Source organism: Pistacia vera, unplaced genomic scaffold (assembly GCF_008641045.1).
Source record: "Pistacia vera cultivar Batoury unplaced genomic scaffold, PisVer_v2 Contig1049, whole genome shotgun sequence".
Taxonomy (NCBI): domain Eukaryota; kingdom Viridiplantae; phylum Streptophyta; class Magnoliopsida; order Sapindales; family Anacardiaceae; genus Pistacia; species Pistacia vera.
The window spans coordinates 45,632-61,565 of record NW_022195081.1 but is presented as its reverse complement, the minus strand read 5'-3'; the positions used below and the strand labels follow the sequence as shown (position 1 = coordinate 61,565).

Below are 15,934 nucleotides of genomic sequence, written 5' to 3'. Positions count from 1 at the left end.
GGAAAACACATGTTATTTAATTAGAATTTTTAGGTGAAACGGGAGAGGACAGTAGAGTTTAATTTTCAGAGTTTTTTGCTTTCTAGATCAAGATGTGGGCTAATTTCCTTCTTCAGTTAAGGGGATTTTGAAGCCTAATTTCATGTCATTGGTGTAACTTAACTTCAGTAACGGTCCCTCGTTTTTATTAGAATGTTTATGTATTTGATTTAAATGTCTGTGATTCTTGTTTGAGTGATTTAGTTTTGGCCTGCTAAATTGTTAATCAGAATTTACTTGTTAGAATTAGGAATTGTGATACGTAATCATCCCTTTTCTATTCAACGAGTTAAGCATGATGATAGCTGATTATGGACAAGTTTTCAGTATGTCTTGAATAACATAAACCTAAGTTAAATAATCCGAGCTTTCATGATTGTTGCTTAGATTGATCTATTCTCTTAATTCTTAAGGCTGCCATTGAATTAAATTTAGAGAGTTGTTCTAGGTTGTTCAAGGGTTAGTATCTACTCGAAGAGCTTGTTTCAATAGTGACAAACTAAGGGAGAATTGGGTAACAGAGTTGTTATTCCTAGCGTCAATAGTCCATAATGACAAGATAACAGTGTTACGGTTACTTTATGTCCAATGCATGTTTAGGGGGATATTGAACCGAAACTGATTGTTTAACCTGATATTTTATTTCTCTGTTTTACTTTAGTTTGCCTTGATTAAAAACCCCTCATTACTGTTGTCAGGTTTACTGTTTAGAGTTTAATTTGCGTTTCTGTTGTTTTATGTTTTAGAATATAGAAATTAATCGAGTCATTCCCTGTGGGATCGACCCTTGCTTGCCTTATAAATTCAGTAGTTAGGTTAGTAAGGTAATTAATTTGGTGCATTTGGCATGCTACCAAATTTTGGCGCTGTTGCCGGGAGTGGGATTTGTCGATTTTTTTTATATATTCTACGTTTTTTTTGTGATTTTGTTTAATCAGTGCTTACTTGTGTTTTTTTATTTTGTTTAATTGTGATTTTTAGGTTTTTGAAGAAAAAAAAAAAGAAATTTTTTTTGAACAGTAGCACTATCAACAGAACAGTAGTACTATTCAGTACTATTCCCAAGAGAAATTTGGTTGAACTAGGAGTACTACGAGTACTGTTTCAAAGAAAATGACATTCTGAGCAAGACTAGAATAAATTCTAGCCCACACCTCTGTTTTCAAATTCAATCATTTAATAGGGTTTTTAGCCAATTTTCGGGCTGTCAAGAAAAAATTTTATTTTTTATTTTTATTTATTTTTATTTTAATTTATTTTATTTTTATTATTTAGGCTAATTTTTGATTTAGTGGTTTATGACTGATCCTATTCTACAGGAGAGTTGGAATTTGATCCAGAAATTGAACGCAGTTTACGGAAGTTGCAAAAAGAGACAAGTCACAGCAAGTTCTCATCTCCTGATCAATATAGCCCTTGGTTCAGCTACCATAGTTCATCCAGTGATCCAGATTCAGAGATAGGAGAAGAGATGGCCGCTGGCAGAACATAAAGGAGTTGGCTGCCCCTAATTTTAATCAGCAGCCTTTGTGTATCAGTACCCTACTTTAGATGTGCTTTTGAATTGAAGTCTGGTCTAATCACTTGTTGCCTACATTTCGTGGTCGTGCAGGTGAAGATCCAAATAAACATCAAAGGAGTTTCACGTTGTCTGTTCAAGCATGAATCGACTGGAGTGACAAAGGAGCAGATAAGTTGCGAGCTTTTCCTTTTTTGTTAGGGGATGATGCAAAGGATTGGCTCTATTATTTACCATCGGGACAGTCACAACATGGAACGAGATGAAAAGGATGTTTTTAGAAAGATTTTTCCCAGCATCTAGAGCTGCCACCATCAGGAAAGAGATACGTGGGATAAGGCAATATAATGGAGAGACGTTGTAGAATATTGGGAGCGATTCAAGAAGCATTGTGAAGTTGTCCTCACCACTAGAAAAGTGATCAATGCTAATTAGTATCTCTATGAAGGATTGCTGCCTATGGAAAGAAATATGATAGATGCAGCAAGTGGAGGTGCGTTGGTGGATAAGCTCTTGTAGCTGCCAAACAGCTAATCTCAACCTGGCTGCCAATTCCCAACAGTTTGGTACAAGACATGATATGCCACCCAAAAGGGTGAATGAGGTAAGTACATCTTCCATTGAACAACAATTATCTGATCTTACCTCTCTTGTTAGACAATTGGCTGTAGGAATGCGCAACAAGTAAAGCTTATGGGTTGTTCGACAATGGGCACCAAACGAACCGTGCCGAACACTTCAAGAGGAAGGGACTGAACAAGTCAACGAACTAGAAACTTCCTGGACCACGAGGCAACATGATCCTTACTCAAACACATATCCAGGTTGGAGAGATCCCGAAATAGTTATGGAGGGAAATAGACAAGTAGGAGGTGGACAGAATTTCTTCCAGAATAGACAACAACAAAGTTTTCAACCGAAGTAACCTGCCTCACAGAGTTCAAACTCATCCCTGGAAGATATAGTTAAGTCCTTGCTTTGAATACCAAACAGTTTCAACAGATACAAGATCTAGTATCAAAGTCTGGAGAATCAGATGGGTCAAATGGCAACTCTATAAGTCTTTTAGAGGCTCAAGTTGGAGGGAAGTTGCCTTCTCAAACAATGGTGAATCCAAAGGAGAATGTGAATGCAGTGACACTAAGAAGTGGCAGAAAGTGGAAGAACAAAAATGGACAATCCAAGTGTAGCAAAGGAAGCAGAGATTGAAGATGAAATGAGAAGAAGATGCTACAACTGAATCACAAGGAATTCCTAACCCTTCAATTCAACTTCAGTTAATACTTTACCTTACCTTTCCTACGTAGATTGCCGAAGTCAAAAAAAGAAGAGAAGGATAAAGAAATTTTGGAGATGTTTCGCAAGGTGGAGTGGAATATACCTTTGTTGAATGCAATTAAGCAAGAGCCAGGTATGCGAAATTTCTTAAGGAGCTATGCACATAATAAGCGGAAGTTGAACAGTGATGAGAAGATAATAATGGGAGAAAATGTGTCAGCAATTTTCCAAAGAAAACTTCCTCCCAAATGCAAGGATCCAGGTATGTTACAGTTCCGTGTAAGATAGGTAACACCAGGATTGAGAGAGCTATGTTAGATTAGGAGCTTCGATATATGTTATGCCACGATCTATTTATGCTTCATTAAATCTAGGTCTATGAAGATACTAGTGTTATTATCCAATTGGCTGATCGCACTAATGCATACCTTGAAGGGTAGTTGAGGATTCTTGTGCAGGTCAATGAGCTAGTGTTTCCGGCTGATTTCTAATTCTGAATATGGATGATTCCTCTCTCCTGACCCTGCACCTATCTTACTAGGAAGACCATTCCTAAATCAGCTCGGACAAAAATAGATGTTGATGGTACCCTCACGATGGAATTTGATGGTGAAGTAATTCGTTTTAATATTTTTGATGCCATGAAATCCAACTGATGTTCAATCATTTTTGGTATTGATGTTGTTGATCCTGTTGATTCCATAGTGCAAGAGGTCTTTGTTGAATAATGCAGATGAGTTAGAGGTTGCCCTTCTCAAACATGTGGGATCAGAGGAGAAATGAGAGATGGAGCTCAATGAAGAATTGAAGGAGACAGTGGCAACGTTACTTTCTTTAAAACCGATTCCAGAAAGGTATGGAGTGTCTGAAAGGAGGAAGAGGACCTTACTTGACATGGTTAGGTCTATGATGAGTTTTAGTGATTTACCTGCATCGTTGGGGTTATGCCTTAGAGACTGCGACTCACGTTTTGAACCATGTGCCGTCAAAGTCTGTAGATAAGACTCCATATGAGCTATGAGGGGGCGAAAGCCCAACTTGTCTTATCTAAGGATTTGGGGTTACGAAGCTTATATTAAGAAATTGACTTCGAACAAGTTGGGCCTAAAATCTTGTAAATGTATATTGTGGGGTATCCAAAGGAGACCAAAGGATACTACTTTAACAACCAAAAGAGCGCAAAATTTTTGTTGCTTGATCTGGTGTCTTCTTAGGAAGGATATTTTCTAAGAAGTACTAGTGGGAGAAAGTAGAAATCGATGAAGTTCTAGAACCACAATATTACTAGAAGAAGGACGGGATGATATGCCACAAGAAGTGGTTGAGTATCATGAGAAGGTTACTCCGCAACTTGTGGATCAAAGTGAACCACTCAGGTAGCACATGAGCTATGTAGATCTGGGAGAGTGTGCCATGAGATGGAGAGATACAGTTATCTCAGACTCAACATGGTGACGTACTAGTCTACCAAGACGATGAACCCAAAACCTACAAAAACGATATCGGATCCAGATTTTGTTAAATGGCTTAAAGCCGTGAAATCTGAGAGGGCTCCAGTACCAGAACCAAGTGTGGTCTTTGGTGGAACCATCTGAAGGGGTAAACACACAGAGTGTAAATGGGTCTTCAAGAAGAAGACTGACATGGATGGCAAGATGCATACTTATAAAGCATGACTGGTTGCCAAAGGTTTCAAACAAATCATGGCATTGACTATGAAGAAACCTTTTTGTGGTGCCATGATTAAATCCATCTAGATTATGCTTGCGATTGTTGCATATCATGACTAGAGATTTGACAATGGATGCAAAACGCTTTCCTGACGGAAACCTTGAGGAGGATGTGTAATGACACACAACTGATGGTTTTGTTCTTGATAGTCAAGCTAAAAGGTATGCAAGTTGCAGAGATCCATTTAGGACTCAAGCAAGCTTCAAGGAGTTGGAACATTCGTTTTGAGAAGCGTAAAAGAATTCAGTTTTATCAAGAACGAAGATGAGCCCTGTGTTTACAAGAAAGTAAATGGGAGCGCAGTAGTATTCCTTGTGTTGTATGTCGATGACTCTTCTAATCGGGAAGACATACCAAACTTGCAGTCGGTAAAGACTTAGGTATCCAAGTGCTTCTCCATAAAGTACTTAGGAGAAGCAGCCTATATCCTTGGTAAAGATCTATGTGATAAATCACGTAGGTTGCTTGGCCTAAGTCAGAGGGATATATGACAAGGTACTGAAAAAATTCAGTATGGAAGAATCCAAGAAGGGATTTCTTCAATGTCACATTCATAAGTGCTTGAAAATACACTTACACTTAGTGGTTTATAGGTATCATTTGTGGGAAATTAGGATTAATTCACATGAATAAACTTAATGTTTCATAAATGCACTTTTCAGGATCACGGGTATTTTGTTGTGTTTAGGAAATAAGGCTCAAAAATAATATTCGGATGAGAGATGATGTTGGTGAGAGAATATTTGACGATTGGAAACAAACGGATCGAGAATCGGAGTGAATTGAAGAAGTTATGGAAGTTGAAGTAAAGAGAAGATTCTAGATTAGTTCAGCTTGAGCATAGCCTGGTATTTGAGAATATCTTGAGATGTAAAACTTAAATTAAGACTATTCTTGGACTGTTGGAAAGCTGATTCAAAGGGCTACATTGCATATGTTTACCACTTTCCAAATTTCATCATTATCGAGTTCAAAAATCACCATCTCTAAAGAACAGTGGAATGATGCAGGAGAAGACCAGTAGCTATGTGCCGCAGCACAGTACCACGGCACAGTCATGATAGCTGGGAACTTTTCCTCCATTTTTGACTAGGAAAATAGAGTTTTAAGAGTCTAAACTAACTAGAATTAAGGAAAACAAAACCCTAACCTTGTGGGATATAATAGAAGTCCTTTAGCATTATTTTGGGGGATTCTTTTAGAGAAAAAAACAAGAGAGAACAAAGATTATTCAAGAACTAAAGAAAAAGGGAGATAAAGAAGGCTTGGAGAAGAAGAAATGGAGGAGATCATCATCAACTTCATTAATCCAACAAGTTTCACTAAGTTTTTCTTCTTCTTTTATTATTATTTGTTATGAATAATACAATGATGTTCTCATATTTATTCATGAAGAACTAATTCTTTTGTGATTGAGGGTGATTTCAAAACCCTAGACATGTCTTGTGATTAATAAATCTGCATCTTTTTATCTTTTGATCCCTCTGGTCATATGATTATTTCTCTGAATAGGGTCTAATAGATTTTTCTAATTGGTTAAGTGGGCCCATTAAACGTTAGGATTAATCTATTACTACCAATTTAGGTTGTTTAGTATGGAATCACTTTATTAACCTAAATAACTAGTGGTAAAGTGTATGCCTACATACATGGGGGGTAATCACTCAAGATAACTAAACCGATCATATGAGTTTAGCCTTGATTCAGTAGGTCTCTCGCAACTTATTGCTTTTATTACTTTGAATCTAAAGATCGTATCCTAGGTTATTTAATAAATAGAGAATTGGGTTATGACCGTGTCTAGTCCAACAACTCAGTAAGGAGAGATGGGACTTATCAACATTTGGTATTTTCTGAGTTGATGTGATCAAGTGGGTAGAAAGTTAAAGAGTGCTTTTATTATATGCAATCCGTGTCTAGTGGTGATGAATAAACCTTCAATCTCGTTTATCTCATTGATTTCTCTATCATCATTAATTGCTTGATTTACATTGTTTGCTTTGAGTTCTTTTTAGTTTTTGTTGAGATTTTATAATTCATGACAAACCTCGTTAGAAGTAAATAATTAATTAAGTTCACAAATCCTCTACGGGAAAGACCTTTACTTGCTCTTTGTTACTACACGACTTTGCACTAGAATTTAGTGAGGTAAAACTAGGTGTTGCATTTGCATGCATCACACATGGTGTTTATCTCTCTAAGGAATTGTGTCCTAAAACACAAGATGAGAGAGATAAGATGAAGAGGATCCCATATGCATCAGCAATTGGATCCATCATGTATGTCATGCTATGTACTCGGATTGATGTCTCATGTGCTTTAAGCACTTGTAGTAGATGTCAATCAGATCCAGGTGAGCATCACCGGATGGCTGTCAAGAATATTCTTAAGTACCTAAAGAGGACAAAGGATTTGTTCTTGATTTATGGAGGGGAAGATGAGCTCACTATAAGAGGATACAGTGACGCTAGTTTCCAAACGGACAAAGATGATTATCGATCGCAATCAGGGTTTGTATTTTGTCTCAATGGTGGTGCATTGAGCAGGAAGAGCTCCAAGCAAAGCACTGTAGCGGACTCTACAATAAAGGCTGAGTATATTGCATTGTCAGATGCGGCCAAGGAGGCAGTCTGGATTAAGAAGTTCATTACTGAACTTGGTGTGGTTCCCACGATTGTTGATCCTATAGACATCCATTGTGACAACAATGGAGCAATTGCTCAAGCCAGGGAACCACGGTCTCATCAGAAGTCCAAACACATACTTAGATGATTCCATCTCATCAAAGAGATAGTTGAGAGGAAAGACGTGCAGATTAGTAAAGTGTATACTGACGATAATCTTGCAGATCCATTAACAAAGGCTCTGTCGCAGCAGAAGCATGAAAGGCACTTGAGATCATTTGATATTAAATATATGAATGATTGGCTATAATGCAAGTGGGAGATTGTTAGAGTAGATGTCATAGAGCCAATCAATTATTGTAGAATTGACTCTTTGTAATAATGTTCATTAATCAATAAAAGGCATTTTATTTTATATCGCATAAATCATTATTATTGCAATATGTATTGATATATGTCCTTAGAATGGTAGAATCGTGACTAGGGTATCAAGTGTTTCAAATCTTGATAGTGAGAACCCTATGAGCACATATGGTAGCCATTCTAGAAACGTTCGTAGCCCTAGTATTATTCTAAAGTAAGGGCACAGATAATATGGTAAGGCTATCACAGTGTTGAACGACCCTATCGAAAGGTAGTGACAGATCTCACTTGTTAAGGTTGTTTGGTGATAACATGGTGCAACACATGGGTGCTTGCTGTAGATGATTTTACCGTAGCAAGTTCACTGGACTGACCTACCAGAGGATTCCATATGGATGATAACCCCAGTGTCTATGGAATAAATCCTCTAACGAATGGTAGTACATGTGATCCTTAGACTTGAGATCATCGGAGTGCCTTGTGCACCGATTGGTGTAGTTTAACACTAGCCTAGCGCAGTTCTTTTCAGAGCTGTCAATACAGTGGTGATTGGCTGCATCAAGGAGTGTATCAAGACTATGGTGGACATACAGAGGATTCATCACTCCCGGGTATGGGAGAAGTTATCTCACAGTGCAATTCAGTATATGGCAATGACACTAAAACTGTGGCCATAGTGGGATTGAGTTGTTGCTCTGTAATGACTTCTTTCTACTAGTATACATTAGAACATATACAATAAAAACATACATACTTAGCATATGAAAAATAGTTGGGCCCAAATTTTTCTTTACTTATAAAATATAATTCTTTACATATACCAAAATAACAAATACAAAAACTTTAGCAACGGTGGATAGTAATGCCAATTCTCTCCACTTGTCGACTTCCTTCCGACCGCTGTTCACCTGTTTCCTGCAAAACATGGCAAAACAACGGGGTGAGCACAAAAATGTTCAGTAAGTAAATCCCTTATCTCTTCTCCTTCTTTGGTTCTTTCCTTACTTAATTCTCTTTTTCTTTCTTTCTCTTTTCTTTCTCTGTTTCTCATTCTTACTGTTCTTTCTTTCTTCCTAATTCTCGCTATTCTTCCCTTCTCTCTGTTCTTTCTTTCTTTCTTTCTTCCTATTCTTTCTATTCTTTCTAACCATGATGGGATACATGGGAATATGCAAGAATGAAATGCATGTGCAATAATGCATAAAAATGCATTTTCTTTCTTCTTTCTATTTCTTTTCTTTTCTTTTCTTTCTTGTCTTGCTTGCTCAAGCTTCTCTTTTCTTTCTTGTTTTCTTTTCTTTTCTTTGCTTATTCTTATTCTTTCTTTTTCTTTGTTTTCTAATTCTTTGCCGATCGGACTCGGTTGATGCATGGATTCAAAACCTTGGCCGTGTGAGTGAGTACAGTCCTCATCTACATGCTCTCTTGCGGACCGTACAAATTCTTTCTTTCTTTTTAGGCCACTCAATTAAGGTGGCGTGCATGTAGGAATTCTTCTTGGTACAACCCTCATCCACATACACTCTTACGAGTCGTACAATTCTTCTTCTTCTTATGCCACTCAATTAAGGTGGCGTGTATGTGGGAATTTCTTCTTAGCACTCACGGTTTCCCATCACAACAACCTATTCTTTTCTCTTCTTTAATACTTTTTCTTTCTTTAATTCTTTAGTGCTATTTCTTTCTTTCTTTTTATTCTTAGAGTGTTTTATTCTTAAAATTCTTTATTCTTTCTTAAGTACTACATATATACAAATATATGCATATGGATGGCTCATGCTTAGAATTCTTACTTAAACGCACCCATGAAATGCAAATATGCAATGTTGCATAAAATTAAGGTTTCTACTCCTACTCATACTTCTCTTAGGCATTTCATCAAATAATAAATGTGCATATACAAACTCTACTTTAACTATAATTCTATTTGTTTCTTAAACCATCCAAAATTAGAGAAAACTCCCATGTATCATCACAATCCCTACACGGCAAAACACTCCCAAAAATTTTCTTAAACTCTTCCAATTTCAACCCATCATCATACAATCAAAAACACTTCTCATACTCAAATATATCCAATAACAAGTATAAATAATCATCAATCTCATCTCAATTTCTCAACAATCATAACATATACATGCTTAAAGAAATCTCTACTCAATTGATTTCTTAAACCTTAACTTGAGTTGGAGTTTGAGTGGAATTTACTTACTTTATACTTGAGTAGTCTCCACTAAAGCTCTCTACTCCTGTTGGATTCAACCCTTCTCTTAACCCTATGCATAAACTTAATAAGAATTCAACTTCTACACAAGTAAATCTTATATATAGAGCAAGAATTCTTACCTCTTGTTGCCTAGGATCAAAACCTTATTAAAATCCACTCAAAAGCCCTAAAAAATCCTTGGAAAAGTGAGTGAAAATTTGAGAGAAAATGGAGAAGGAAAGTGGCGGTGGAAGGAGAGAAATAAGGGTTTCAAACCCTTAATATCTTATTTTATAAACATGTTTTCCCATTTTGCCCTTACACTTTCTTAGAAATTCCATCTATGTCTCTTAGTCAATTACCATAATGCCCTCATTTTTATTGCATTCTCCATGAAATTCTACCTCTTTTCACTCCCCCCAATTTCAACTAATTTTGAGTGAAAAGACCATTTTACCCTTAATACAAGTTTAAGGCATTTTCTTCACATTCTCTCAAAATAACTTTAACCAAAATCAACTAAGGGCTATAAAAACATAAATTAAATTACATACCTCCGTATGGGCGTTACAATTCTCCCCCTCTTATAAGAATTTCGTCCCCGAAATTCAAACAAACAACTCCGGGTAACGGTTCTGCATATCCTGCTCCACCTACCATGTCGCTTCTTCAACTTTATGATTTCTCCAGAGGACTTTCACTAAAGGGATACTCTTATTTCGGAGCTCTTTAATCTTTCTGTCCAAAATTTGCACTAGATGCTCCTCATACACAAGATTCTCTTCCAAGTCTACGTCCTCTATGCTCAGAATATGAGAGGGATCACTTATATACCTTCGAAGCATTGAGACATGAAATACATTGTGAACTTTGTCCATACTGGGTGGTAATGCTAAATTATAGGCCACATTTCCTACTCGCTGTAACACCTCAAATGGACCAGTGAATTTCGGTGCTTACTTTCCTTTATTACCGAAACGCATCACCCATTTGTAGGGCGAAACTTTAAGGAAAACTTTGTCACCCACTTCAAACTCAACTTCTTTTCTTTTCAGATCAGCATAGCTTTTCTGCCTATCTTGGGCTTGTTTCATTCTGCTTCTGATCAGCTTTACATCTTTTATCATTTTCTGAGTCATTTGTGGCCCAAGAGCTATATTCAACTCATCTCTCTCGCCCATCTCATCCCAATGTAGTGGAGATCTACACAGTCTACCATACAAAGCCTTGTAAGGAGCCATCTTAATTATAGACTGGTAACTATTATTATAAGCAAACTCCACCAAGGGTAACATCTCATGCCAGGACACTTTATAATCCATACAGCATACTCTCAACATGTCCTCAAGCACTTGATTTGTTCTTTCTGTCTGACCATCTATTTGAGAATGATAAGCAGTACTAAAAGCCAACCAGGTACCCAAGTTCCTCTGTAAACTCATATAGAAAGCTGAGACAAATCTAGAATCTCTGTCTGATACTATTGTCTTGGGTACTGATGCGTGTTTCCTACAACATGCAATATGTAGCAACTATACTAGTCGCACAAGTAATAAAGTGATAAGTAGAGTATCGTTCCCACGAGGATAGTGTTACTAAGTACCAATTTCTCTAGTTTAAGTCCTAATTGAAGCAATAATAAATTGGATAGATGGAAAATTAACAAACTAAATACAAATTAATAAAATATAAATGAATGATAATGAAATTAAAGCAAAACCCAACAACTTAACTACTTAAACAATGCTAAAAAATGCTAGGGTGTTGATTTCACCTAGATACGCTAATCCAAATCATAGAATCTATTACCCAAATTCTAGTCCTTGATTGAAAATTGAATTCCCTAAGTTGTATAACATACATTCTCAGCTACATTCCCTACTTATCCCTATTAAGCTTCTGCACCAACAAATGAAGATTAAGTTCAAAGTCTTTAAGCTTTATGGAATTCTATCTAGATTTCATAGATCGCTAAACCTATCTCTAGCGTTTGCTAATCTACGGTATTTATCCAAGAGGCACAATCACAAATCACTTCTCAGTCTCATTATGAACAACACACATTTGAATGGTGATCAAGCATCAAAAGTCATTAAGCAAAGAGATAAACTCTCAATCATGAAATTAAAACTCAAAGTAAATCAATTCATATAAATTTGAATCATCGTATCAAGGTTACATCAAACCCTAGCTAAACAACTCAGTTCATACTCAAACGAAATAAAATAACAAAAACAACGAATCAAGATTCATCATTGAAAAAAAGCAAAAGATGGAGAACTTTCTTAATTTGAAGCCCAAATCTTCAATAATCTTCTGCTTCCATGAGCTGCCTCCCAGATGACAAACCAAGCCCTTTCTCTTCCTTTCACTCTAATTTATACCTCTCTCACTTAAGGATCAAGTCCTAGCAAGCCAAAACGCATCGTTTATTTTTACAGTTGATGCAGGTTTCGCCACGGCGAAGACTTTCGGGCCAAATTGGAGCATGATAGAGTCTGAATCTGAAAATGTTTTAAACATATGAATTGTAGCCCTTTCAATTATCTCTGGTCTTCAAGAATCATCACAATCAGAGGTCTACACCTAAGTTATGGCAGAAAACGGAAGCACGTCCAAAGACGTTTTTTTCAGTTCCCAGCGTACTTTTCACGACTTCAAGCCAAGTTTTCACCCTTGTCCAGTCAGAATTAGGAAAAACCCAAAACATGAATGTTGTAGCTCTTCGGCTTAGCTTTCCAAAGCTTCTAAATTCAGGTATTCTGAGTTTCCAAGCTCAAGTTACACAATTTACGCTCAAAACTGTCATTTATGCTCAAAATCATCGTTTAGGCCTGCAAAGACAAATTAATAGAATTAGGTAGCAATTATGGACCAAATTATATGAAAAGTATCCTAAATCCTATCAAAATTCAATGCAAAATCATAGTGTAAAATTGATTATCAAATACCCTCAAACTTGAGATTTGCTTGTCCTCGAGCAAAAAGGAATAAAAACTCAAGAAAGAAAAGCAACAAACAACCAAAACACAAAACAAAAAAACTGAATATGAACAAACAAAAATTAGACTCAAACTCAACACATAATGCCTAGTTTACGCAAGTCTCTAAGGTTGTTGAAAAATTATTACTAGAAAATGTTCAACACTCGAGAAGTTATAAGTTGCATCGACTATCTTCTCTATTAGTCCCCGAGTAGGTGATCCCCACTTCAGTCCATTCCCACTTCCCGGATATTTTATGTAGAAATGTGAAGTTTATCAAAAGTGGTAGACTCATAAGCCTAAGTATGGAACTACTCTCCACTAATATAGACTAGACATCGCTAAGGATCAAAAGGTCTTTGCAAGCTGTAACGTTAGGCTCGGGAAATGGGTTCCAAGAAAAAGGATAGGAAATACAAAGTAAGAGAACTTGGTTTTCCTCATGCAAACACTCAAATCAAATCGAACTCCACTTCATCTCAACCACCATCAACGTGTCCACTAATTTACAACCCTCAAACTTGTATCTTTTTTTTTTTTTGATACCAAAATGCGCAGCCGGGAAGTGCGCCTAAGGTGTACATGGCGTTGTTAAACAGAGGTCGCCAAGTACTGCTAGACAGTTTTTAAGGCGATTACTGGTTTCCAGCCGAGATACCTTAAACTTGGCAAAAGAATGTTTTTTTTTTTTTTTTTTTTTTTCAAAGCAAATCAATTGAATTGAGGTGAATCACCTCTTTTATTTTTATTGCCCTTTCACAACCCCCAAACTATTCTTTTAGTTGATTCGTACAACTCTTCCCTTTCTTTGTGTTTGCATTAGGATCAAATTCTCCTAAGGGTACAACAGAGTGTTTAGGGTATAGGATTGGACAATTTTTGGTTAGCCAAGAAAAATAAAGCAATAATGATCAAAACGGCTCAAATGGGTGACTAGGGACAATTTCATTCATAGGGTTGCTAGAAAGGCTTAAACGTTCCAAAAAGAATGCCTAAATCATCTCCTCAACCATGTCTAATCCTAGAATTTCGCCTCAATCACTTATTAACTAGGTTCTAGAGTCCACCAACATTATCAAGACTTCACCTAACCACATAAACTATTTAAGATGCCGAAAGAGTGAAAATGGTGTGGAACCACTCAACGAACCTCAAGCTAAATCAAGTCAACAACCTAAACTTGAAGCAATGCTAAAATTTTCCAAAATAATATCCCAACAATTCTAGTCTCATCATAGACTTATGCAATTCATCTAGGCACAACAACACAACACACACTAAACAATAACAATCAAAGAACTTAAAACAAAAGAAACACAATTCAAGCTAAAACACACCAACAAACTAAACAATAAAAATTCTCCTACCCCCAAACTTAAAATGACATTGTCCTCAATGTCACACCATAAAGAACAAGGAATAGAGAAAAGAGAAGGGTAAGAAATACTCCCCTAATTAATCCGCAAAGTGTGTCCTTTATGTCAATGCCAACACCATTCATTATCTTCATCATCATAAGAATCTGTCAAAACAAGAAAACTCATGGTGCACCAATTTGTTAAAACACATTATAGATTAGAAAGGGAAATATCAAACCTCATCAAACTAAAATCAAAGTTCTAAATTGAAAATAAACTTCAACAAAAACAAAATAAACTGAAAACATTGGGTTGCCTCCCAAGAAGCGCTTGTTTATAGTCGGAAGCTCGACTTTCCCATGGTCCTTCGTCAATCTGGATCCTTGTGGGGTGCTTCACTTCCTATTGCCACCTCTTGGTCTTTCCTTTGGAATTTCAAACATTCTCATAAGCATCTTTTCGGAACTTCAAGTTCGTATATGCGTACTTGAGATGAGATGGTGATTGGTTGAGTTCAATGTTTGAAGTTTCTTCCAACACCAATTTTGACTTGTGCACATTTACACCAAATTCCTCAAATTGTTCCTTGTGAAGTGAGTTGCTTGGTTAAAATTCCCCTAAGTATCTTGCACACATTTTTGCTTTGAGATTTTCCTCTTCATTAGTCGTGTCTTCATGTTCTTCCCACTTTTCTTCATTGTGAGGTTGCTCCAACACTATACCTCTCCTCAATGTTATGACATTTGATTGTTCTTTAGGATTTGTGACCGTTGTGCTTGGCAAAGAACCTTGAGATCTCTCTGTCAATTGGTCAACCAATTGCCCTACTTGAACCTCTAAATTTTGAATGGACACTCCTTGATTTCTGAAGTTTGAGCGTGTCTCATTCATAAAACTTGTGGTTTCTTGCATGAATTTCTCGAACATATCTTCCAATTTTGACACTTTTTGCTCACATGGTTGATGATTCACCGCTGGTTGATGATTCACCGTTGGTTGATGGTTTGGCACTGTCCTTTGATTTGATTTCTCCAAGACAAATTTGGGTGATTCCCCCAACCAAGATTGTAAGTGTTAGAGAATGGGTCATTTTGCAACCTTTGTGAACAAACCATGTAATTCACTTGCTTAGTTGTTGAGAAGAATAACTTGTTTCCATCTTGGCATTCCACACTCCCATGGTTTCCTGCACAAAATTCACAAGTTATAAAAGGTGAGTGAATAGAAGTTACATTCATACCTCCCAATTGGCTTTCAAGTGATGCAATTTGTGCAGATAATGTGGCGAACACATCGACTTCATGTAGACCCATTGTTCTCTTCGGCATTGCTCTCTCATTAGGTCTTTGGTATTATTGTTGGCCATCAGATCAAGTAATTCATAAGCATCTTCTAGGGTCTTGTTATTTAAGGCTCCGCCTGATGCCACATCTACCATAGTTTGAATATTTGGTAGCAACCCATTGTGAAATGTTTGGACTTGTATCCAAAGCGGTAGACCATGATGTGGACATTTCCTTAACAACTCTGTGTACCTCTCCTAAGCTTCATAGAGTGATTCATCATTGCCTTGCATGAAAGAGATAATGTTGTTTCTCATTTTTGTCGTCTTCTCTGGTGGGAAGTATTTTGCAAGAAACTTTTGAGCTAATCCATCCCATGTGGTGATTGTCCCAACTGGGTGTGACATGAGCCAACCTTTTGCCTTATCTCTTAGTGAAAATGAGAACAATCTCAGCCTAATTGCATCATCAGTCATTCCATTAACCTTGAATGTGTCACATATCTCTAGAAAGCTAGCGATATGCAAAATTGGATCCTCATATGAATTT

General features: G+C 36.8%; 1 non-coding gene across 1 annotated transcript; it reads left to right on the top strand.

The window, feature by feature from the left end:
* Nucleotides 1–15,598: 15,598 nt before the first annotated feature.
* LOC116127668 lies at nt 15,599–15,705 on the top strand. The gene has a single exon (XR_004127628.1). It is a non-coding gene; the product is annotated as a small nucleolar RNA R71 (small nucleolar RNA).
* The last annotated feature ends 229 nt before the right edge of the window (nt 15,706–15,934 follow it).